Here is a 16585-nt window from a genome sequence, read left to right as displayed (position 1 = left end):
GGCCTCACTTAGAGCCTCACTTCCCTTCCTTTAGTCATTTAACCTGCAGATCTTTACCGAGCCCCCGCACCTGACTCATCTCCTAATGCCCAGGGGTACTTGAGGAGGAGGAGAAATGAGTCCCTTCTTCTTGCCTGCATTTCCTCCTCCCCACCCCCCACCACACAGCCACAGATTTCCTTTTTCGTCTCTCCCCCAGGCCTCTTTGCTGGCTGCCAGCTAATCCCTGTTTTCACTTGTTAATGGCAGATCAAAAGGCTCTACTTCCCAGGGTTATCCTTGAGAGGGGCCTCACTTAGACCCCAAATGTCTAGGGAAACGAACCGGGAAAATCCAAGGAGAGGAGGGAAGGAAGCTCCATCCTTTTGACCTGGGAGTCCCAGGAATGTATAGTGCAGTCCTGGGACCTGGGAAGAAGCAGGATGGATGAGACCAGAAAATGGCCGGGAGTTGGGACTGGACGGAGAGGCTTGGCTTGAGAGGGGCAGACAAGCTGATCCAGGAGAGTCCCAGCTGTGGGTAAGAGGAGGAAGTCTGGGCAGGTGGTTAGAGCATTCAGGAATTTGGGTTACAGGTGACAAGGCAGGAAAGGGTTTAGTGTCAGAGGAATCCATCTGGGGAGTGGGGGAGGGCAGGGTCTCTGCAGTCAGGCTCATGGAGTCGTTTTGTATAGAGACAGGGTGTCCCCAAAGTCCTTGTGAAGCTGGAAGCTCTGACAGCTAATACACCCGCACTGAGACATTGGGGAGGCCCTGTATCTAAGGGGATGTGTGTGTGTGTGTGTGTGTGTGTGTGTGTGTGTGCTGTAGCACCCTATGGAATATAAGCCCCTTGAGGGTAGGGGCTGTTTCACTTTGGTGTTTATGTCTTCAGACCCTAGTCCAGTGCCCAGAACACATTCAGAACCTAACGAGCTGATCGTTTACTTGCTTGAGTCTGCCAGTGGGCAAGTGGCATACATTAAAGCAAAGAAATAATGACTTTCAGGGCAGTCTGGCAGTGGGCACAGGGCTGGAAGTTCATGGACAAAGACTCATAGTGTCAAAGGGACTTTAGAGTCTGACTCCCTCATTTTATCCATGAGGAAACTGGAGCTCAGAGAGGTTGCTGGCTTGCCTAGGGCCAAACAGCTGGTAATACTAAGTATGATAATATCTAACATTAGACACCACTGCCAACTGTGGGCAGGTTACCCCGAGGGCCCTAGGAACAGCAGCAACTCACCCCACCCCCACCCCCACAAGGATGACCCTCCTTCCAGCCTGGCCTCAGAGTCTGCTGCCAAAGCAATCCTGGACCCAGAAAAAGTTAAGCACCCTGCCCCGGAGCCTCGAGTGCTGCCAAACAGGAGGACTATGGAGGCAGGAAGCCAGGCCTGCCATTAGAGCAGGTCAAGGTCAGGATTTGCCCAGATTCATCATGGACCCCTGATTTTGTTTGAAGCAGACAGACAATTAATTCTCTTTGGTCTAAACAAGGCCAGTCCATGAGAATGCTCAAGTAGGAAGCCAAAGGTCCCCACCAATTGCCCATTTCGTTGCAAAGTATTTCACTAGGGCCATAAATATGTTTTATGGTCTGACGGTGGGTCAGAATCCCAGGAAATGGAATTAAATGTCTTGGTGGGGTGGGGAAGGGGGAGCCTTAGGATGACTTGGGAAATACGTTCTGACCTTCCAACCAGCAGCCCCTGGTAAATGCACCCACAGTGCTATTTTTCTGCCAATCCGGCTGAGGACTTTTTGCTTCTCTACTGGGATGGGCGGGAGAGGCCATTCCCATTGCTAAGTGTATACTCTGCCTTTCATCCTGAATTATTTAAGTCATTTACATTAGAAGCTGAGGAGTTGCAGTGGTAATTATAAAGGTATTAGGAACCTGACAATTATCTTTAATTATGTGAGGCTGCTCTGGTTATGAACAAGACCAGCTATATCTGAATGGTGTGTCTTTCCCCCTCCCCCTTCTAAAAAACAAAACCAGAAAGAGAAAAAAAAAGCCATCAGGAAAGTTTAATCTGACCAGAGTGCTCTCGGTTGGAAACTGGGATGTTTTTTAACAAAAGAACATCCAGACAGAATCTCGGCTTAGCCATAATGGGAGCCAGCCACGGTTCCCTAAATAACAGGGAGTCTTTTTAATTCATTCTAACATCAGGCGCTGTGTTAATGTCGCTTTCGATCTCAAGAGCTGGTTATGCTGTAGATGACTCTAACAGCCATTTAAAAACACATCTTTCAAGTTTGGGGGTGAAATACCATCATCTGACAAAATGGAGACAGATTTTCTGCAGTAGAAGGAGTTAAATGTGTAATTCTACCGAATCTGCAAACACACCCAAAACCTTGAGTATGGATGGAAGATCAGCTCAGTGTCTGGCCAACACATCTTTGAATAATAAATTTAAAGTAGGAGGGGACATTTGAGACCACCCATTTTGCAGATGAGGAAACTAAAGCACAGAGGAGTTAAGTGATTTGTCCAAGGTCACACAACTTATAAATATCCAAGGAGGGATATATATGAACCTGTCTTCCTGACTCTTAAGGCCAACATGTTATCCACTATATCATGCAGCCTCTCAAGGATTAGTGTCATAAATCTTGAGCTTGAAGGGACCTCAGAAGTCCTCTAGGTGGTGCAGTGAATAGAGCACCAGCCCTGGAGTCAGGAGAATCTACGTTCAAATCCAGCCTCAGACATTTGACAGACTAGCTGTGACCTTGGGCAAGTCACTTAACCCCAATTGCCTTGCCTTACCCACTCCAAAAAGAAATAAAAGGTCCTCTAGTCCAGTGCCTTCATTTTGAATGCAAGAAAATTGATGCCCAAAGGTGGTTCAGTAACTTGCCCAAGGTCACACAAATAGGAAGCCTCAGAGGCAGGATTTGAACAGAAGTCCACCGCTGACTCCAAAGGCAGTGCTCCTATCTTGGGGTTGCAAGCAGAGAAACTTGGGCCAGTTCTATGAGGTGGTCAGGATACAAAATGGCAAAGAAGAGCTTCTTTCACTTGTCCAATAAAATAAAACAGCCTCCCCAGAAAAGGGTGGCTTTGGAGCTAATGCCCTGTGAGGCAGATGACTTCTTCAGTAAGTTCCCTCCTTCTTCCATGCTCCTAGAGAAGAGAGTCTTCCTACAAGCCATTTCCAATAGGTACTTCTATTTAGAAAACAGTCATGGTTGGTTAGCTTTGTCCAAAATCTGGAGTAAAGTGGAGCGAAACATAAGGATTGGACGGGAGTGCCCATTTATACCAAGGTGGAAGCTTATACTAAAGTAGAATTACTCATGTCAAGAAAAAGAAAATTCAGACCCACTGTTTTTCTACTTGACCCAGAAGGCAGAACCAGGAGAAATGAATATATTTCAACTCCACATAAGAAAACACTTCCCAAGAAGGCCTATCCAGAGGTAGAATGGACAGCTTCAGAAGCACTGACTTCCATCCCTGGAGGTTTTCAAGCAGACCACTTGTCAATGGTGTCAGAGAAGGGATTCCTGCTCAGGGAAGGATTAGGGTTAAGGCCTGACCTAAAAGGTTCTATGATTTTGTGCTATAGGAATTTAGAAAAGGGGAAAATCAGTGTGGGACTGGAATTGCAGAGGGAAATTTCATGAAAGACATGAACCTTGAATCAGGCTTGGAAAAATCACTAGGCTTTGTAGAACCCCGTAGGATTTGGTATGAGGGGAGAAGGATAGTGTGAGGAAAGATACAAAACTGGGCATCAGCACTGATCACTAGACTTGGGGACCTGGGCTTGAGTCCGAGCTTTACACTTGTTTTCAGCGTGGGTTTAGTCAAATTCCTTCACCTCTGGGCTTCAGCTTACTTTTCTGTAAAATTGGAGGGTGGCACTAGACAGCCACTAAGGTTTCTCTCAGCTCTAAATCTAGGGTCCTATGATCCCAGCCATGACTGGAGCTTTCCACACCTATAAATCAGGACCCTCTATACACAAAACATTGTCTGCAGGCCTTCCTCCTAGCAGACTTCTGACACTTCCAGAAACAGCCCTGCCCTGTGTACTTGGGAAGCTGCTAGAGGCATCTGTGCCCATCAGAGGCAGGAGCCGTGTTCTGAAGCAGACCACACTAAATTAGAAACAGCCTGGGCACAGAGCCTGGCTGCTTTGGGAGCCGAGAACTTTGGGAGCAACCGCTGCCAGGGAGCCAGGAGAGGACCAGGCAGCTCCTTGGGGAGACTCTCATTAAGAAAAAAGAGCCGCTTGGAGACTCGGTATTGGGATAGAGGTGACAGAAGGGGCAGAAGTTCAATCCATAGGGAGGAATTTAAGACCCAGTTTTGAACTTGTCCATGGACAAATCATTTGATCGTTCAATTCCTTGATTTTTCCATCTGGGAAATGGGAAACTGGCAGCTGATGTCTGAAGTCAGAATAGCTCTATGACTGCTTATGATAGTAAGAGATGGATTTGAATGCTAGTTATTATGGGGGAAGGGGGTGGGGAGGCAGGAGATTTCTTCTCAGACCTAGAAAGAACTGAACCCATAGCACAGAGAATCATTGTCAGAGGTCAAAGTCACCTTGGATAGTGGCACTCACTCTGTCAATGAACAGGCATTTATTAAGCACCGACTATGTACAAGGCGCTTTTTGAGGTGCTAGAAATACAAAACACAAAAATCAAGAAGCCTCTAGGTGGTGCTGGGGATGGAATGCTGGATCTGGGATCCGGATAGGTGAGTGCAAAACCAGCCTCAGACACTTACTAGCTGACTCACGGGTCACTGGTCCTCTAAGGATGGATGGATCCCCACTATCCGGCCCCCACCAGACACCATTCTCATTCTCTTCAGGAAGCCTTCCCTAGGCACACCAGCCCAAAGGGAACTCTCTTTCCTCAGAACTCCCCTCACTTTCTATTCTGTGTATCCCAAGTCCACACCTAGTCATATACTGTCCATCTACGGCTGCCTGATTGTCACCTGTGAGAGCACCTTTCACCTAGCCCATGAGCTACCCAAAGGGCCTGGCTGTTTCTCATCCTCCTGTTTCTGCAGAGCTGGCCACATTCCCCATGCTCAGGACCTTTCTAATGTGCCCTTCGCACAGCATGGCGGTCCATCCAAACTGGCTCATGGAATTTCCCTTCTCTCCTCCATACCTTTGTCTGTCTGTCTCTTAGGGTTGGAACTGACTCTCCCTACCTTCGCCTTTTGGGATCCCTGTGTACCTCAGAACTCAGGCAAGATGACTCTTCTGATCCCACCAGCTGCTGGTGCCTCCCCCCAAATTATCTTGTACATATATTTTCATATGTATACATGTCCCCCTCACTAGAGTGTAAGCTCCTCAAGGGATGTTTCCATTTTATTTTGATATCTCTAGCACTTAAGAGACAACAAAGTGGAGCAGAAAGAGAGGAAGCCAAAGACCAGGGTTCAAGTCCTTCCTCTGAGACATATTGGCTATGTAACCCTGGGTATCCTCTCTGTGCTCTGGAAAACTCCCTGAGACTATATGCTGTTGGGAAGGTAATGCTGTGCATTGGTGAAGGGCATGTCCTCATCTCAGAGTTCCTATACCAACAAAATCACAGGTCTGGTCCTTTGGGCAACTAAAAATCCAATACATGGAAAACAGTGGGTGCTTAATAAGTGCTTGATGGTTGACTGATTGATTGAATTGAGCTGAATCTTGACCCAGTTGACCCTCAGGACTTCTGAACCTCCCAAGGAGCACCAAATAAAAAACTTGGGTTCAAATCCTGTGGCTTTGGACTGCTGTTTCACCTACCTGAGACTCAGATTCCTCCTCAGTAATGGCCTCTGAAGGCCCTTCCCGTTTTAGGTGTGTAAAATACAGGCTTTTCCACCCTCCATCTCCTCCTCCCATTCAGTCAGTCATTCATGTATGCATTGTGTCATGCCACAATGTGTTTATTCAACAAACGTTAAGCATTTATCATATAAAAAGCCCTGTGCTAGGAACAAAAGGGAGAGACAGATACCACCCCCCTTAAAAAAACAAAACCTTACAAGTTAACAAGGGAAATCAGACACCTGGAACCCAAAATCAAATATGGTAAAGCTATAACTGAAGAAATCAGGGAAGAGGTTCTCATCTGGGCCCAACTTTGCTCAGGGCATGTTTGGAGGAAGAGAAGAGAAGTGGGAGGCAAGCCTAGAGAAGCAGAATAGAGCCATAGGAAGAACTCTGGCTGTGTAGTCAGAGGACCTGGGTTCGAATCCCACCTGCCTTCATGGGCCTGAGCTTCTTCTCTAAAGTGAGAGGATTGGATCAGATTGCCTCTCAGGTCCCTTCTGGCCCTGGATCTATTATCCTATCATAGATCTGTGATAGAAGGGATCATGATCCCCCTCTGTGCCTCAGTTTCCCCCTTTGTAAAATGAGCAGTCAGGACACAAGCAGATGTTCGCAGAGGTTCTGCCCAGTTCTTGATCAGAATTAATATAATCCCAAACCCCTCAATGCTAGATTTCGGCTTGTGGACCGAGCTGAGTGAAGGACCTGCCCAGGTGGGCACCATGTGTATGGAGCGCACAGGGCCTCCTGGCTACCCAGCCCTATGAAAAACATGCAGGGTGTGGCACAGATGCTGTTGGCCATCAGTGCTTTCAAAGCTCCCATGATTAATTCTTCCCAGAAGCCCCAAGGGATTCCAATGCCAGACTCTCATTAGATTGACTCCTGCAGCTGGGCCATGAGTTCCCAAGGACCACTCTCTGAGGCTGCCCCAGTGTCTGCAGGATGGCGAGCTGGGCCATCATCTGGCCAGGGTGTGGTCACTCAGCCCCCAGACCTGCTTGTGCTCTGGAGTTGGAAGGGAACTCTGAGATCTTCTCATCTAACGCCTTCATTGTACAAATCGGGAAACTGAGGCTCAGGTTGCCCAGGAAACAAGTAACATAACCAAGTTCGAACCTCCCAAATTTCACATTCAGTGCTCTTTCCATTATATCCCATCAGGAGCCAGGAGCCTCTAGTATGGAGAATGAGATGATCATTGAGAGGCATCATGCCACAGTTGATGTCAGAGTCAGAAAGGCTTGAATTCCAATCCTGCCCCAGATTCTTACAAAGTGGGCCTCATGGGCAGAATGAGGGGGATGGAGTCATTGGCCTGCAAGATAAATCTAGCATCCTGTGAAGTATATAAAAGGCTATGGTAGGGAAGAAGGATGAGGCCGGTTCTTTGGGTCCCACAGGGCAGTTGTCTAAAGGCAGCCTTAGACCTGACAGAAGAAAAGAAACCCCCTAGTCAGAGCTGCCCAGAGTGGAGTCCCCTGTTTCTGGAGGTGGTGACCGTGCTCCTCTCTGATGAAGGCTGGATAACAGATCGTCAGGGACAAACTCCGAGCTTCCTCCCTGCTCTGATGTTCTTTGATTCTTTGGTTCTTGGGGAGGGCTTGAATCATTTTTTTTTTTTTAATCACCATTAAGAGATTGAAAGATACTGGCATTCATCACCAACGCTAGTGAAATGCAGGTCGGTAGAACAATTCTAAAGGTTCAGAAAATCAGTCCCTAAGTGCAGGAGACCTGGATCACTGTTAATTCATGTGAAGAGACTTGGGGGGGGGGGGTTCTCAGTGTGAACCTGGGGTGTTCTATAGCTGCTGAGATGCTGAAGTCTGGGGCTACGTAAATAGAAGCGTAGGGTCCAAGAGAGAAGAGGCGATGATTCCTGCTGCCCCTGGCCAGGTCAGATCCCCTCGGATCATCGTGCCTCAGTCTGCAAACCTTGTTTTAAGGGAGATGCTGACAAACTGGAGCGCCACCCACTGAGAGCCAGAAACTTGTGAAAAAACAGTTGGGAGGAAAGAAAGATGCTCCACTCAGAGATGAGAAGATGCGGTGTTGCATTTGGACTTCTGAAGGGCTGGTGTGAGCAGAGAATCCTTCCTGTCTTCTCTCCAACGTTTGCCATTCAATTCAGCAATAAGAAATAACTTTCTGCTTAGATGATGTCTCATCAGCTAGTGAGCTCCCCATCAATGGAAGTATGCAAGCAAAAGCTCTTTGAGCATCTGCTAGGAATGTTGAGGAGGGCTTTTCTGGGTGGGGAGGTCATACTAGGTGCCTCCCTCCTCGCTCAGATTCAGTGAGAATACTACTAGTAATACACACTGAATGGATGAGTGAGTGAATGAATGAATGAATGAATGAAAAAGTATTTAAGTGCTTACTATTAAGTGCTCTATTCTCTGTGCTACTTAGCTGTTAGCACATAGTAGGTGCTATATAAACATTAGCTATTAATTTCAAAAGTGAAGATAGACCCTGCCCTATTGGGAGGGTTGGGAGACTCGTAAATTTGTGGTCAGGTAGGGATGTTTTGGCCTGGAAGGTTACAGAGACAGCAGATGGCTCCACAGGGAAGTAGATTGACATTCTTCCCCAGCAGTGGCAATATTGATTTAATTATGTCCATGCCTCGATTTGAGGCCGCAGGAGATAGATAGACTTAGAATCAGGAAGATCCGAATTCAAATTCGGCCTTGGACAACTTAATAGCACTGTGACCCTGGGCAAATTCTCTCAGTTTCTCCATCAGTAAAATGGAAGTAATAAAACCACTTACCTCACAACAGTAAGTCAGTGCCCAGGGTCACAGAGCTTGCATACGCTTCAGGAAACTGAGGCAGAGGTTAAGTGGCTTGTGACCTCAGGAAACTGAGGCAGCCAGAGATTAAGAGATTTGCCTAGGGTCACACAGCTAATAAATGCCTGGGGTGGTGTTTGAACTCCAAGATCTGGTCATTTGCCTATACCCAACGCTCTTTCATCTTTCGTTCCTTCCCCCTCCCCTTCTGTGTGTGGGGAGGGAGGGGGGAATGTCCCAGGGGTCTGAGCTCCTGGTGGCATTGGTTTAAAGTATCCAGTACTTCTCTTTGTGAGTGTCCTCTTCATGACTGAATTGTCAAAACAAGCCTTTCCATCTTAAAAATGAGTTTCCCTGAGACCCGCGAGGTAACTCCATGACATTGTGGTAACAAAGCCCCACATTGTGGCTCGCCCGCCGGGATGGGGTTCAGACATAGTCTGAGTGCCTTGTGGAATGATCACTCCGGGCAGATGGGGGGTTGGGGGGCGACCACAAGGGTTCTTCCAGGACCAGAGGACAAGCAAAGGACCCTCAGTTCTTGAGACCCACCTCGGCAGAAAATCATCCCAGAATCCTAGATACTTCGAGTTGACAGGGAGGGGAGAAGTCATCCAGCCTCCCATTCAGCATCAGAATCCCCTCTTCAGCATCTCTGACAGCTTATCCAGCCTCCGCAAGGCACTTTGGGAAGTAGACACGCCCTCCAAGCCTCAGGGGGAAGACGCCACACAAACACACTCATGCATGAAAACACTCTAAGGGAGCTTACTTGTGGGTGCAAATCCATATTGGTTGAGAGTGGATGCAAAGGAGGGGTGAGTTCAAAGCGGTAACTAGGGTGGGGCAATGGGACCTTCAGAGATTTAGAGGGCACAAATGTTTAACACATGCACCCCTTCAGATGTGTGGAAGCCTCTATCGTTACTGATGCCTCCTCCCACACAACCGGATGTGTCTCAATTACTTCTTGCATGATTTTCACGTCATGAATTATAAATTTGAAGACATGTTTCATGCTGCTTCCTAGGCATTGATTTATGCTGCTTGCCCCAGAAACATGGAGGTGGGGGCTCGGAGCCATAACTCAGGAATAATGAACTACAATTGCTCATTAAGTCTCTGAGGGGGAACAGTCGTGGGTTAATTGTGGAAGACTTCCACGAAGGACCCAAAGTCGCGGATTTAGAGCAGGGAAGGAGCTTAGGTACCAAGTCCAGTCCCTTCTTTTTACAAAAGAGGAGATTGAGGCCCAGACAAGTAGAGATTCTCCTGGGTTCCTGCGGCTAGTAAGTGACTGAGGCATGGTCACAGACCCTCAGATCACCGGGAGACCAATCAGAGAGCCAGCAGATTTTACTAGTCAGTATCCCAAAACTGTTGGGGTTTTTTTGTGGGGGGAGAAGGGGTGGGCATGGTCTAGTTATTCAGTAAATCAGCAAGCATCTATTAAGCGCCTGCTGCGTGTCAGGTCCTGTGCTAGCCCCTAGGGATGCAGAGAGAGAAATGAAGCAGTTCTCGTCCTCAAGTCCTCTTCCTGGACATCTCCAGCCACACCCTCTACACCCCAACAGGCCATTGTCTCCACCTCCTCCCCTCCTGAGAACAGGATGCCAGCCCTGAGACCACCCAGGCCTGTGACAGGCCAGCTTTGGCTTCATTTGCTTGGTTCCATCTGAGTGTGACCTTGATAAAAGGGCAAACTAATGGCCCGGTTATTCCAGGCCCAAGAAGCAGTGCAGCAGAGTCCGTATAGGATCAGCCTTGGATTAGGGGAGAGCTGGATTGAAGTCCTCCCCTGATGCTCTAGCTGAGGGCACTGGGAAATTCCTTAAAGCATCCAGTGCCCCGGGCTCCTGTCCCAGCTGTGACACTGATGCCATCCAGTGTTGACAGAGAAAGTTTCCTCCCTGAGAGAATTTCCCTATCCTATTGGACTCACTTTGTAGCCAAAAAATAAAGTGCTTCCTGTAAGCACTGACCCCAGGAGGGCAGTGGGAGGGGCCTGACTTGGAACTGGAAAGAGATTACAGTGGGCTGGAGGTATGGACACTATTCCGGTGACACATGCACACATACACATCGCATACAAAGAGCTTACCATGTTCCAGGCACTGTCCTTAGCACTGAAACCAAGAAGAGAAAAGTGGACCAGTCCCTGCCCTCAAGGAGCTTACATTCTAGAGAGATGGGTGGATATATGATAAATAGATTAATAGATGAAGGTAGATAGAAAGATGGATAATGGATGGATGGATGGATGGATGGATGGATGGACGGATGGATGGATGGAGGGATGAAGGCAGATGGAAAGATGGATCATAGATAGATGGATGGATGGATAGATAGATAGATAGATGAAGGCAGATGGAAAGATGAATCTTTGATAGGTGAGGGTAGATAGATAAATGGATCTTAGATAATGGACAGACAGACAGACAAATAGATGATTGATGGGTAGACAGGTAGTTGGTAGCTAGATAGCAGACAAAGCCCTAATGGTGGTATGGTTATTTTCTCTTTCATTCTGCACATCTGTATGTGTATCTGGGGCAGGTGTAGCAGGTGCCCAATGAGCTGAGCCCAGAATCAAAACTGGTCACTTGACTTCACGTTTGGGAAATCAAGCGATGCTCTTAATGTCCCTGCCCCCCAATACAGACGTGGTGTTCTTAATCTGGGAACACCAGGAGAGTCAGGAAAGGCCTGCAGAAGCAGCCTTTGAGCTGAGTCTTAGTCATGTTTCTCAGAAGTAGAGGGGGAGAGAAGGAGCGCGCCACGCGGAAAGCCTGTAGAAAGACACGGGGACATTTCCACTCCCATGGAGAATCTAAGAACTCAAACAGGAACAACACCAATGATTTGGGACTGATAGACTGAGATCTGGACCAGGGGAGAGAATAGTTACATCAGTAAAGTCACAGATGCACTGACAGTTGGAAGAAGCTTACAAGAGGGTCTCCAGGGAGGTGTTACCTGTAGGCCCATCTACAGGAGCCTCTCTGCTGGTATCTATGGGCCAGATGGCAGCAGGTCTGAGATTATGGAGTGCCTCCATTCCCAGACCCAGCGAGAAACGTCAGTGGCAACTGGTACTCCGGCCACTGTGTCCTTGCCACCTCTTCTCCCTGGGGTGGACCTAAACCTGCTTTTTCTCCTGGACATAATTGGGCCACATCCTCTCTCCAGTGGACAAAGATCTTCTCAAAGATGCTGTCCTCAAGCGCCCTTATAGGATTATAGCTCTAGAGCTGGAAGGGACCTCAGATGTCATCCAATCTACTCCAAACTCTCCTTGCTTTGCAGATGAGGAACTTAGCCCTAGAGGGATCGTGTGAATTGTTCAGGGTCACACAGGTGCAGTAAGTGACAGAGGCCAAAACAACTGGCATTTAAATCATGCATTTTACCTTTAGAAAATTCATCATGCCCTCACATGGGACCTCAACTCTTGCTTTACAAACAGTTATCACAAGCTGGGTTATCTAAGTTCTTAGACCACAGAAAGTCCATCAAAAGGTGGTAGATTGTCATTGGCTGTTGCGGGAAGCTAGAAGTGACAGCTAATACCTGGACACTGAAGCAAGAAACAGAAAACTATTATGAATAGACATAAGAACTCAAAAAGCACAATCTTCTGGGTCCATGTAGTTGAGGAGTAAATTTCTTTACGTTACTACATTTCTGCCTTAATGGTGTCATTGCATCACAAGCAGAGTAAGTCATAACTATGTGTATAGAAGCAACCCAAGAAAAATCATTTGAGATAGAAGAGAACCATGTGATCCATGGAAGTAAGCACTCAGCTCTTTGGAAAACTTCAATATCTTACATATAAAGATGAAAAGGAAAAGATTGTCAATGAAACTTTTCTATACAGTGAAGAGAGCAGGAGTTCAGCAAAGAGTAGTGTTGTTACCACCATGTGAAATTTGGAATACTTGTTTAAAAACTACATCACCTTTTTGCAATTTTGTATGCAGCCTCTTTTTTTCTTTTTGCTCTTATATATTGTCATTGCAAGTTTTTTATGTTTGTTAAGCTAATAATAGGGATAGGACTTAGAATGGGAATTTAAATGATAAAAGGAATTTTCTGATGAGAAAAAATGCCCTCTACCAATGCAGCTCAGCATCTTCTCTACAATGTGTAGTCCTAGTTTCCTGGGGCAATACATAGTTAAATGACTTGGCCAGGGTACACAACCAGTAGATTTCAGTGGTGGAAATTGAACCCACATCTTCCTGACTCCAAGACCAGTCCTCTATCCACTATTCCAGGGCTGCCTTTTAAAAAAAAAAAAAAAAGGAAGAGTTAGAGAAGAAAGAGAAAGAAGAGGAGGAAGAAAAAAAGTTTAACAATAAAATTCAGGTATCCAAAAAAAACTTATTCCCCAAGGTTTCTGTATTTTGGGACTGGAAGACAAGAGTTATTGTATTTCAGCAAGGTGCATGAAAAGTCTCTCTTGGAGGCAGCTAGCTAGCACAGTGTTGGACTTGTAGTTAATAAGACCTGGTCTCAATTTCTGCTTCATATACTTGTTACGAAATTCTTAGTCACTTAACCTCTGGAGGTGACAGTTTCCTCATCTGTTAAATGAGAGAGTTGGACTCCATGCCTCTGAAGTCCCTTCCAGATCTACATCTGTGATCCTATGGAATTCTTATGGGTCAGCAAGAGAAATGTTAATAAAATAATAATATAATTAGGTGAATTTATAGCTGACCAAACACCTGTTCTGGCTAACATATTGTTTAGTGAGTTGTTACAAACCTGTTGAGGAAGGCTCTAGTGGAGTGTCCCAGGGCTCTCTCCTTGGCCCTGTTCTGTGTAAATGTCAGATGAATGGATGAATTGAGTGAATATGAGGTGATTGAAGGGTACCATCCCAGGAGGTCATTAAGCTGACACTGGGTAACCACAATGTATGGATTTATCAGAATGATTCCTGCTCAGCCTAGGGTCAGATGAGATGACCTCGGAAGTCCCTTTCAATGCAGAGTTGCTTTTAGAAGAATCCAACTTTCAGCTTGCCCTGATCTAAGAATGACTCATATAGTTCATGACAGAATCAAATTCAGAGTGATCCCAATAGTCTTGAACTCAGTACCAGACTTAATAGCACATTGAATTAAAATGGTGATGAACACAAAGTTTCCAGGACTCAGATACCCTCCTATACATGGAGAGGGCAGGGGATACCCAGCTTCATAAAACCCATTCATTTTTAAAAGGTTGTAGTTGACCATGTTTTCATAATGAGTGAATGGATGGTCAAAATAGCTAGTGAATTCTTTGGCTGAAAAAACATGAGGAATGTGCCCAGAACAAGGGAGATAATAATTCCACTCAACTCTGTGCCAGTCAGACCATTTCTAGGGAGTGGTGTTCAGTCCTGGCACCCACACTTTAAATGGAACAGTGACCAAATGAAGCATGTCCAAAGGAGAGGGATTAGGTTGGGGGGACAGTCTTAAATCCGTGTCAATGGATGAGTGGTTGAAGGATGCTTAGTTGGAAGAAAGAGATGATTTGGGAGCAAAAGAAGAAGGAAGAGAGCATGGTAACTGGGTTCACTTCACAGAATTTGAAGTGATGCATAGAAACTACAGGAAGCCAGACTCAGCTCAGTGCAATAATGGACTTCCTAACAATTAACCTGAATTAAAATCCCATTGCAGATCTTTCTGCTTTTTAGCTGTGTGGCGATGGGTCATCTTGACTTCTTCAATCTTCTCATTGTTTGACTGGAAAATAGAGTGAATCATACTACCTACTTCAGTGGTGGTGATAAGGAAAGTGTTTTATGAGCCTGCCAGGTGCTATAGAAAAGTGAGTTGTTGTAGACTTATTGAATAATCAAAATATTATTTGTAAACCACTTATCACAGTGCCTCACATATAGTAAGTACTTAGTAACTGGTTTTTTTCCTCTCCTCCCTCCTTCCCAATTGTACAGGCTACCCTGTGAGGTAGTGAGGTCTCCATTCCCAGCTAGTGTTTAAGCAAAGGCAAGGTAATTGTTGATCAGAATTGCTCTAGAAGGGATTCCTGCATTGATTGGAGGTTCCTTAATCCAGAAATCTTAAGGAATGAATCCATTCTTTCTTGATGGTGCAGTTAAGGAGATATCCCAATTTAGATCAACCCCAAAAAGGTATTCAGGGAAGAATACCTTACTTAACAGAACAACTAGGCAAAATGGAAGGAATAAGGTTTAAACTAGCATCTTACACCATATACTACAGTAAGCACAAAATGGATATGCAGCCTTCATATTAAAGATCTCTTAAGTGGGGAAACCACGTCAGGACTTGGGAAGGACACAAACTCTTCCCCAGTCTTTCTTCATGATCTCTTTTCTCTCTGATGCTATTCTTGGGAGCCTCCTATTCCTTGGGACCATTTAGTGCACATTCATGGAAGGATTTTTTTTTTTAGAAACCTATGTATTTTTACCAATGGGAAGCTGGAAATTGTTATTCTGCTTACAAATCACATTGCTATATTATGATATTGGTGTGTCCCTGCAATCACAATATATGAAAATTCAGAATTTCCAGAAAGGTAATTTAAGAGGGATGGGGGAAATGATTTACTTTGTAAAGGGTTTTTTCACTTTCCTAAAGTATTTCATTGTAAGATCTCTTTAATAATTATAAGAGCTGATATATAGCACTTAAGGTCTGCATCACATTTGGCAAAGCTTTTTAAAATTACAAGAACATCGCCTCAGATTCTACGCTACTTTTCACTTTTTAAAGCACGTTCCCTCCCACCTGATCTTTTTGCCTTAAGACACGGACAGACTTGATTCATATCCACTTGTCAAGAAGCATGTCTGCCCAGATAGAATGTAATAATAGCACAGCCTAGTGGGGAAAACACTGACTTCGGAGCTCAGGGACCTGAGGAACATCTAGGCTTTGTCACCCAGTGCCTGCCTGACCTTGGCCACACCTCTCAGCCTCAGTTTTCTCTTCTTTTAAAATTGAGAGGCTTGGACTTAGGCTAGGGTTACTTAACCTGGAGCCTGTCAGCTTGTTTTTAGATATATTGATAACTGGTTTTTTATATAATTAGTTTCCCCTGTGAATTTTGTTTTTTGCGTTTAAAAACATGATTCTGAGGAGTGAGTGGGCTCCCCCAGACTGGCAGCGGGGTCTGAGATACACAAAAGGTGAATGCCTGGTCTGGAAGCTTGCTGAGGCCAGTTCCAGCTCTGGATCTATGATCCTTGTTATGTAAGCTTCTTGTATTCCTAGCACAGGGTCTTAAATGCCTTCATGCAGAGAGCTCCTTCCATGGTGTCTCACTGTACAGCCCTGCAATGGGCCCCGGGGTTGGAATGGCTGATTCACCTGAGGCTCATTCACTTGTCTGCCAGCCTCAGTTTCCCCCCAAAGCAAGTGAGTGAGTGCCCAGGACACTTGGATCTTCCCAGTGCCTCCTTCTCTTCCTCTCCCTTGGCCTAGTCTGGGCAGTTTATATTTAGACGCGACAGTCCTTTCGTGCCTAGATGTGACCTTGAACTTTTGGGACCCTTTTTCAGTCCTGTCCTGCTCCTTAGCATGCACCTCTGGGTAATTTGGCCAGCATCGGGGACCAACGGGGCCTCAAAAAGCCTAAAGAGGACCGTGAGAGTCAGATGTCTTATTACTGTCTTGTTGTGTTTAGTGTTTTCCCGCCGTCTGCTTTGTTTGTGGGCGATATTTTATTTTGCTAAATTTAACAATCTGTGTTTGCATCAGCACACGTTTACTTTGCAATCTGGTAGTAAGTCTGTTGCCTCGCCACATTTCATCTTCTTTTTGGCAGTAGACAAAAGGTGAAACTTCACAAGGTATATTGTGTGTGGCCTGAGATAAAAAAGAGCAAATTCTCAGCAGGGTTTTGTCCGTGCTTTGTGCTCTTTTGGCCCATCTGGCTTTCCCCCCTCTCTCTGCATAGCAAATGAAAATAATTTTGCATTGAATTTTAAAACCAAGCCT

The 16585-nt window shown here is 45.8% G+C and overlaps 1 protein-coding gene across 2 annotated transcripts in view; it reads left to right on the top strand.

Annotated features, from left to right (window-relative positions):
* The window catches only part of GPC1 (glypican 1), a 163692-nt gene that overhangs the window by 106403 nt on the left and 40704 nt on the right, over positions 1-16585 (top strand). The gene's annotated exons all lie outside the window — the stretch shown is intronic.

Source organism: Petaurus breviceps, unplaced genomic scaffold, assembly GCF_028583685.1.
Source record: "Petaurus breviceps papuanus isolate PSGF00001 unplaced genomic scaffold, PetGlider_PUasm1.0 186, whole genome shotgun sequence".
NCBI classification, from domain to species: domain Eukaryota; kingdom Metazoa; phylum Chordata; class Mammalia; order Diprotodontia; family Petauridae; genus Petaurus; species Petaurus breviceps.
This window is presented reverse-complemented; position numbering and strand designations above follow the sequence as displayed.